This window comes from Gekko japonicus, unplaced genomic scaffold (assembly GCF_001447785.1).
Source record: "Gekko japonicus isolate JY-2015 unplaced genomic scaffold, Gekko_japonicus_V1.1 scaffold2901, whole genome shotgun sequence".
Lineage (NCBI taxonomy): Eukaryota > Metazoa > Chordata > Lepidosauria > Squamata > Gekkonidae > Gekko > Gekko japonicus.
In genome coordinates, this window is record NW_015174923.1 from 64,724 (window position 1) to 71,268 (window position 6,545).

The window sequence follows — 6,545 nt, forward strand, 5'->3', positions numbered from 1 at the left end:
AATGGAATTCAGTACAGGTGTCGATTCCTGAAGGTGTAATTTTTAAAGTCAACAATAAAAGAGAGAAGATTGACTCCATCTTTAAAGCTAAGGAATTTTTGAGATGTCAGCTTGGGCCGGAAGAAGAACTTAAAGATGAAGAATCCAAGTCAAGTGACTCTGCTACTTCGGGAACGGACGAGGGCTCTGTGGGGGAAGCGGGTGCGGGAGCAACGAAAACTGTGTATGACTTTAGGGATAGAAAACGGAAGTAAGGGCAGAAGGACTCTGTAAATTGCTCTTTGAAGTAAAGAAGATGCTCAAGAAGTACTCTCACAAAGATTAACTTACTAATATAGAAGATGTGTTGAACAAGAACTTAAACAAGAACTTCACAAGTATATTGTATCACTAACACTTGTCTTACGAACCTTTAGATTAACATGGAAAGATCTCCTACTCTTGGGCTTTTAGTTAGTGTGGGTATCTTTCCTTTATCCTTAGATGTAGTCCCCTTCCTTTATTTTTCGTTGTAGTTAATAGTCTTATGAAAAATAATAAAAATACCCTCTCGGGGTTTAAAAAAAAAATGATTCTGAGGTAAGCTCTGGAACTTTCCCCGATGAGGTTGTACCCATGTGTGGTACTGCACAGAGGACCACTCGAAGATCATCAGTTACAGGTAAGCAACCTGTTTTTCTGGGCACTGAAGGAGCTTTTGAATTCTGTGATTGCTGAAAAGACAGCACTAAGTACATTCAGAAAGATTCAGGTGGGTAGCCATGTTGGTCTGAAGCATCAGAACAAAGTTTGAGTCCAGTCAGGCACCTTTAAGACCAATTAAGTTCTATTCAAGGTATAAGCTTCCATGTGCAAGCACACTGAAAGAAATGTCTGAAGAAGTGTGCTTGTGCACGAAAGCTTATACCTTGAATAAAACTTTGTTGGTCTTAAAGGTGCCACTGGACTCAGTACATTCAGAAGTGAGCATCACAAGACTTTTGAGACTTTGAACTGTACATAGCTGGTCTAACTCGCAGAGATTTTTATATAATATTTTGGAGTGTAAGGGATTTGTCAGTTTTGGAAAAAATGAGTGTTTAAGTGTAAGAACTCTAACCATGGACACTCTTGACTAGGCTGCCTTACCTGATCTTCAATTCCATCTATAATATGAAGCACTGGTCTGCTTTTCTTAAACTACAAAAGGTACTGAGTACCAGAGGCCACGCAGAAGGGAAAAAAGGCTGATACACTTACTTGTATACAAACCAATTATTGATATATACGGTACAAACAGTACAGTACAATTAGTGGAAATAATCCCTATATATAGTGCCTAATACAGTGAAGTATGACCATTAAGGTTTAAAAATTTTACCTTGGCATCTGTTATCAGAGCTGTACATAAAAAATTATCAGATCTATATATGAAAAATTGTATCAGGTATTTTTTGGAACTCTGTGAGCTCCTTTTCATTGCATCCTTCCTTTTATCTTTTGTACTTTTGTTTTTCAAAGAGGTAGAGGAACTAGAGATCAAATTGCCAACGTTCGCTGGATTATGGAGAAAGCAAGGGAGTACCAGAAAAACATCTACTTCTGCTTCATTGACTATATTAAAGCTTTTGATTGTGTGCATCACAACAAACTGTGGCAAATCCTTAAAGAGATGGGAGTACCAGACCACCTCACATGTCTTCTGAGAAACCTGTATAAGGGTCAAAAAGCAACAGTTAGAACCGTATATGGAACAACTGATTGGTTTAGCATAGGAAAAGGAGTACGACAAGCATGTATATTGTCACCCAGCTTATTTAATTTTTATGCACAGTACATCATGCAAAATGCTGGCCTGGATGAATCACAAACTGAAATTAAGATTGCTGGGAAAAACATATCAACAACCTCAGATATTATGTGTTTTAAATATTAAGTATCAGGTTTTAGACTAGGAGGGTCTGAGTTTGACTGAACAAGGAGTGAAGTTTGGGTTTTATAGGGAATTGTTTTTCCCCCCTTGAATATCCAACATTTTCTTCATAGATAGCAGCAGTTCTGAGAATTTATTGTGATTTTGTTAGAGGGCTAGGCTTTGGGTTTTCTGTTTTCAGAGACTACTTCAGAGAGAGGAGTTGGGGAGGGGGGGATTAGTTGCAAGGTACAGCCCCCAGTTTTCCACAACCCCTTCAGATCAGTTCTGGTTATTAAGTGGGCTCAGTACCTCAATTTTGTGTAATTGGAGGGTTCTCCCCCTTTACAATATAAGTGCATATATTGGTTCAAAAATGAACAAATTTAAAATCACTTCAATTAATATCAGAGGTCTTAATAATAGAATTAAATGCTCCAGGTTTTTATCTTACTTAAAGAAAATTCTGATATAATCTTTGTACAGGAGACCCCTATTAGGGACGAAGCCCATCCAATTGTTAAATCCCTCAAATTTCCTCAACAGTACCAAGCCCATGGCTCTTCAAAGGCGAGGGGCGTAGTCACTTTATTGGCATCATCCTTTAGATTTACATTAGATCAGCAACTGAAAGATCCTAACTGGCCTTCCATAGATACTTGGTTTGACAAACTTTGGGATGTTTATATCATGGGGAAAACAGTAAACAATTCTTTCTTTGTTAGTTCCCAGTTGTCTTTCTCACCCTGGGATTATGATGAATTCTCGAAGCCAGTTATTGGGTTTCTGAGACACAATGAAGTTCTTCCATGTAGAAATGATTATAGAATCTGGTTAAAATTATAATGCTATTGCAAGCATGTGTCAATATGAGTTGTTTTGTGGGTGTATGAAAATTGCACGAACGTTTAGGTTTAACCTCAGATATGCAGACGATACCACTCTAATGGCAGAAAGTGAAGAGTGCCTAAAGAGCCTCTTGCTACGATGAAAGGAGAGCACAAAAGTTGGCTTGAAACTCAAAAAAACTAAGATTAAGGCACCCAGCCCCATCACTCCTTGGCAAATAGAAGGGGGAAGTCATGGAAGCAGTGACAGACTTCATGTTCCTGGGATCCAAGATCACTGCAGACTGTGACTGCAGCCATGAAAATAAAAGATGCCTGCTTTTTGGGAGGAAAGCTATGGCCAACCTAGATAGCATAATAAAAAGTAGAGACATTACCCTGCCAACAAAAGTCCATATGGTCAAAGCAATGGTAATCCCAGTAGTCATGTATGGCTGTGAGAGTTGGACAATAAGGAAGGCCAAGCATTGAAGAATAGATGCTTGTGAATTATGGTGCTGGAGAAGACTCTTGAGTCCCTTGGACTGCAAGGAGATCAAATCAGTCAATCCTAAAAGAAATCAACCTTGACTGTTCCATGGAAGGCCAGATACTGAAGCTGAAGCTCAAATACTTTGGCCACCAAATGAGGAGGGAGCACTCACTGGAGAAGACCCTGATGCTGGGAAAGATTGAAGGTAAAAGAAGAAGGGGACGGCAAAGGATGGGATGGTTAGACAGTGTTATCGATGCAACGAACATGAAATTAAGCAAACCCTGGAGGACGGCAAAAGACAGGAGGGCCTGGTGTGATGTGGTCCATGGGGTTGCAAAGAGTCAGACTCAACTGTGTGACTGAACAACAACAAAAAAAAACCTTTTGTTTCTACTAATTGGTGTATACTTTATGTGTTACAGATAAATGATTTAAGTGGCCCCTCTTTTCCCCTCTATGATTGGCTGGTACAAAAAATAAGGATAATTGTTTCTGCTGTAAATAAGTCCGCTTAAGATGTTGTATCATACATGAAGATGTTTTGACTCGTCTTTCATAGACAGTCTACAACAACTGAATAAAACCATTCTTTAATTAGACTAACAGAAACCATTCTGGAAGAAGATAGCAAAGCGGTGTCTTAATTAGCCAGCAGACTATCAACTGTTATACATTACTGATTGTCATAATTCACTGTATCATACACTGAATTTTTAAACCTTAGTGGTCATGCACTGTATATATTGATAATTGATTTGGACACAGTTAAGTGTATCAGCCTTTTTTCCTCTTTATGTGACCTCTGGTACTCTACCTTCTGTGGTTTCCTACAGAGGTCTCTACCCCCCTTTTCACTCTTTCTGCTTTTTTTTAACCCAGTTTACTTGGGGTAAGCCACAATAAGGCCTGGCTATAAAAGGGAAGGGGCATGTTGATAGTTGCGTGGGGGAGTATTTGGGCCATTCTTTTAACACCTTACCTGGTGTAAGGTAGGTGGTCAAATTTTGTGGCCCGGAGTGAAGGTAGAGTTGCCATAGCACCTGGGGGGGGGGGGAAAGGACAGCCTGAGGTGTGGATGAGCATCAATAGTTTTATTTCCCCCCTGGTTTTTAAATGCATAGTTTGGTGGGATTGAAAAATATTGCTTATTTAAGTAAAAATATTCACAGGTGTTGAGCTGTACTGCTGCATTTGGAATTCATCCATGTAAATGTGTCCCCCTCACCCCCGCACTATGAATAAATATGCTTTTGTAATCAGCTACAGTACCAATTTTACAAATTAAGTCTGGTGTATTGGGATATCAGAATAATAATGAATGCTTAGTGCACAATAGAACAATAAGATACAAACATAGCAGTCCATTTTTTTAAAAGATGGAATGCTTATCTTTACTGTTAAAACAATCCATGTAGGAAATCCCATGAATGAGGCTGCACCTTTGCTTCTGAAAGTACTTGCTATGGCTCAAGAGGGCAAATCTGCAGCATGGGAATAGGTCGTAGTGACACTGAGGGGTACTGTGCTTGTATTGCCCAGAAGCACTTTCCTATTTAAGCACAAGTCAGAGCTAACAGCAGTTGATTCTTGATGTAGTTAAGCTGCTCAGGGCCAACAGCTAATCTCTTCTTGCACTGGGAATTCAGAATGGCACACATGGGGTTATACCACAGCCCTATGGGGTAGGTTAGATAAAGATAGACTAGCCCAAACTCATATTTTCATGGATGAGTAGGATAATGAATTCTGGCTGGTTTTCAGCCCTATAGTTATCAAAGTGAACTGGAACCCAGGTCTCTCTAGCCCACATTGTAGTCATAACGTTATACTGGCTGTTTAGGGTTGCCATAATAGCTAAAATATTTTTTATTGAGGCAAGCCAAGCTACTCGCAGCATTAGAACATAAGAGAAGCCATGTTGGATCAGGCCAATGGCCTATTCAGTCCAATACTCTGTGTCACACAGTGGCCCAAAACCAGGTGTCATCAGACAGAGTGTTCCTATCTATACCTGGTGGCTACTAGCCACTGATGGACCTCTGCTCCATATGTTTACCCAATCCCCTCTTGAAGTGAATTCCACAGGTTAATTACTCTTTGAGTGAAGAAATATTTCCTTTTATCTGTTCTATAAGCCTACTGCTCGTTAGTTTCATTGAGCGCCTGGGAGTGCTTATATTGGAAGAAAGGGAGAAAAGGGCTTCTTTCTCTACCTTCTCCATCACACATCTTGTAAACCTCTATCATGTCAGTGGCTCCTCAGTCGTGGTTTCTCCAAGCTGAAGAGCCCCAACTTCTTTAACCTTTCTTCATAGGGAAGGTGTTCCACCCCCTTAATCATTTTAGTTGCCCTTTTCTGCACCTTTTCTAATGCTATAATATTTTTATTGAGGTGCGGTGACCAGAACCGTATGCAGTGAGTATTCCAAATGAGGCCACGCCATAGATTTATACAGGGGCATTATAATGCAGGCTGATGCATTTTCAATCCCCTTCCTGATCATCCCCGACATAGCATTTGCCTTTTTATTGCCGTTGCACACTGAGTCCACAGTTATCTACCTACCAGAATTCCAAGATCTCTCTCCTAGTCAGTTACCGGCAGTTCGGACGACATCAACGTGTATTTATGGTCAGGATTTTTGGTTCCAAGGCGCATTCTTTTGCACTTGCCCACGTTAAAACCTCATCTGGCACCCAGCCTCTTGACAGATCCCTCTGGAGCGCGGCGCCTCAGTCACAGACAGTGTTCCCTCTAAGCTGAGTCAGTGTGAGCCAGCTCACAGTTTTTTAGCCTCCAGCTCACACATTTTTGTCTTAGCTCAGGAAGGATGGGGCTCCAGAGCAAAGTAATTTATGCAGGAGCCAAATTGCTCGCTCACAACTTTAATGCCAGCAGCCCACAAAGTAGAATTTTTGCTCACAAGACTCCACAGCTGAGAGGGAACATTGGGCCCTCTCTGGTTCTCACTGCCCTGCCCGCAAACTTAAGCCACTTCACTGCTTGCTCCTCCGGTCTCCAAGTCAGTGAGTGACAGTAGGGGGCCGTGTGGGGTCAGGCCTGGGCATCTTCTGGGCTGCGGCGGCCAGCGTTGGGATCCTTACGCGAACCCGTGGGCGCTAGGACCGAGGAGGCGTCCGAGGAGCCGTCGGCGCTAGGACCCGGGGGTGCAGGTCGGGCCTGCGTGGGCGCCTGCGTCGGGGCGTGTCTTGGTGGCCGCGGCCGAGCCAGTGCGGGCTGGACGGGAGGGACGCGGGCAGCAGGCAAGTGAGCGTCGGCCGTGCCTCGGTCGGGGAAGGGGCTGGCGGGGGGCGGCCTCGGCGGAGGAGG

General features: G+C 42.3%; 1 protein-coding gene across 2 annotated transcripts in view; it reads left to right on the forward strand.

The window, feature by feature from the left end:
* The first annotated feature begins 6,440 nt into the window (after positions 1-6,440).
* ABCB6 (ATP binding cassette subfamily B member 6 (Langereis blood group)) overlaps positions 6,441-6,545 on the forward strand; it is a 65,890-nt gene continuing 65,785 nt past the window's right edge. Inside the window, exon 1 of one of the 2 annotated variants that reach the window (XM_015425075.1) lies at positions 6,441-6,478. The gene's annotated coding sequence lies outside the window, so the exon portion shown is untranslated. Of the gene's footprint in view, positions 6,483-6,545 lie in introns of both variants that reach the window. The other variant, XM_015425076.1, reaches the window with a different exon arrangement.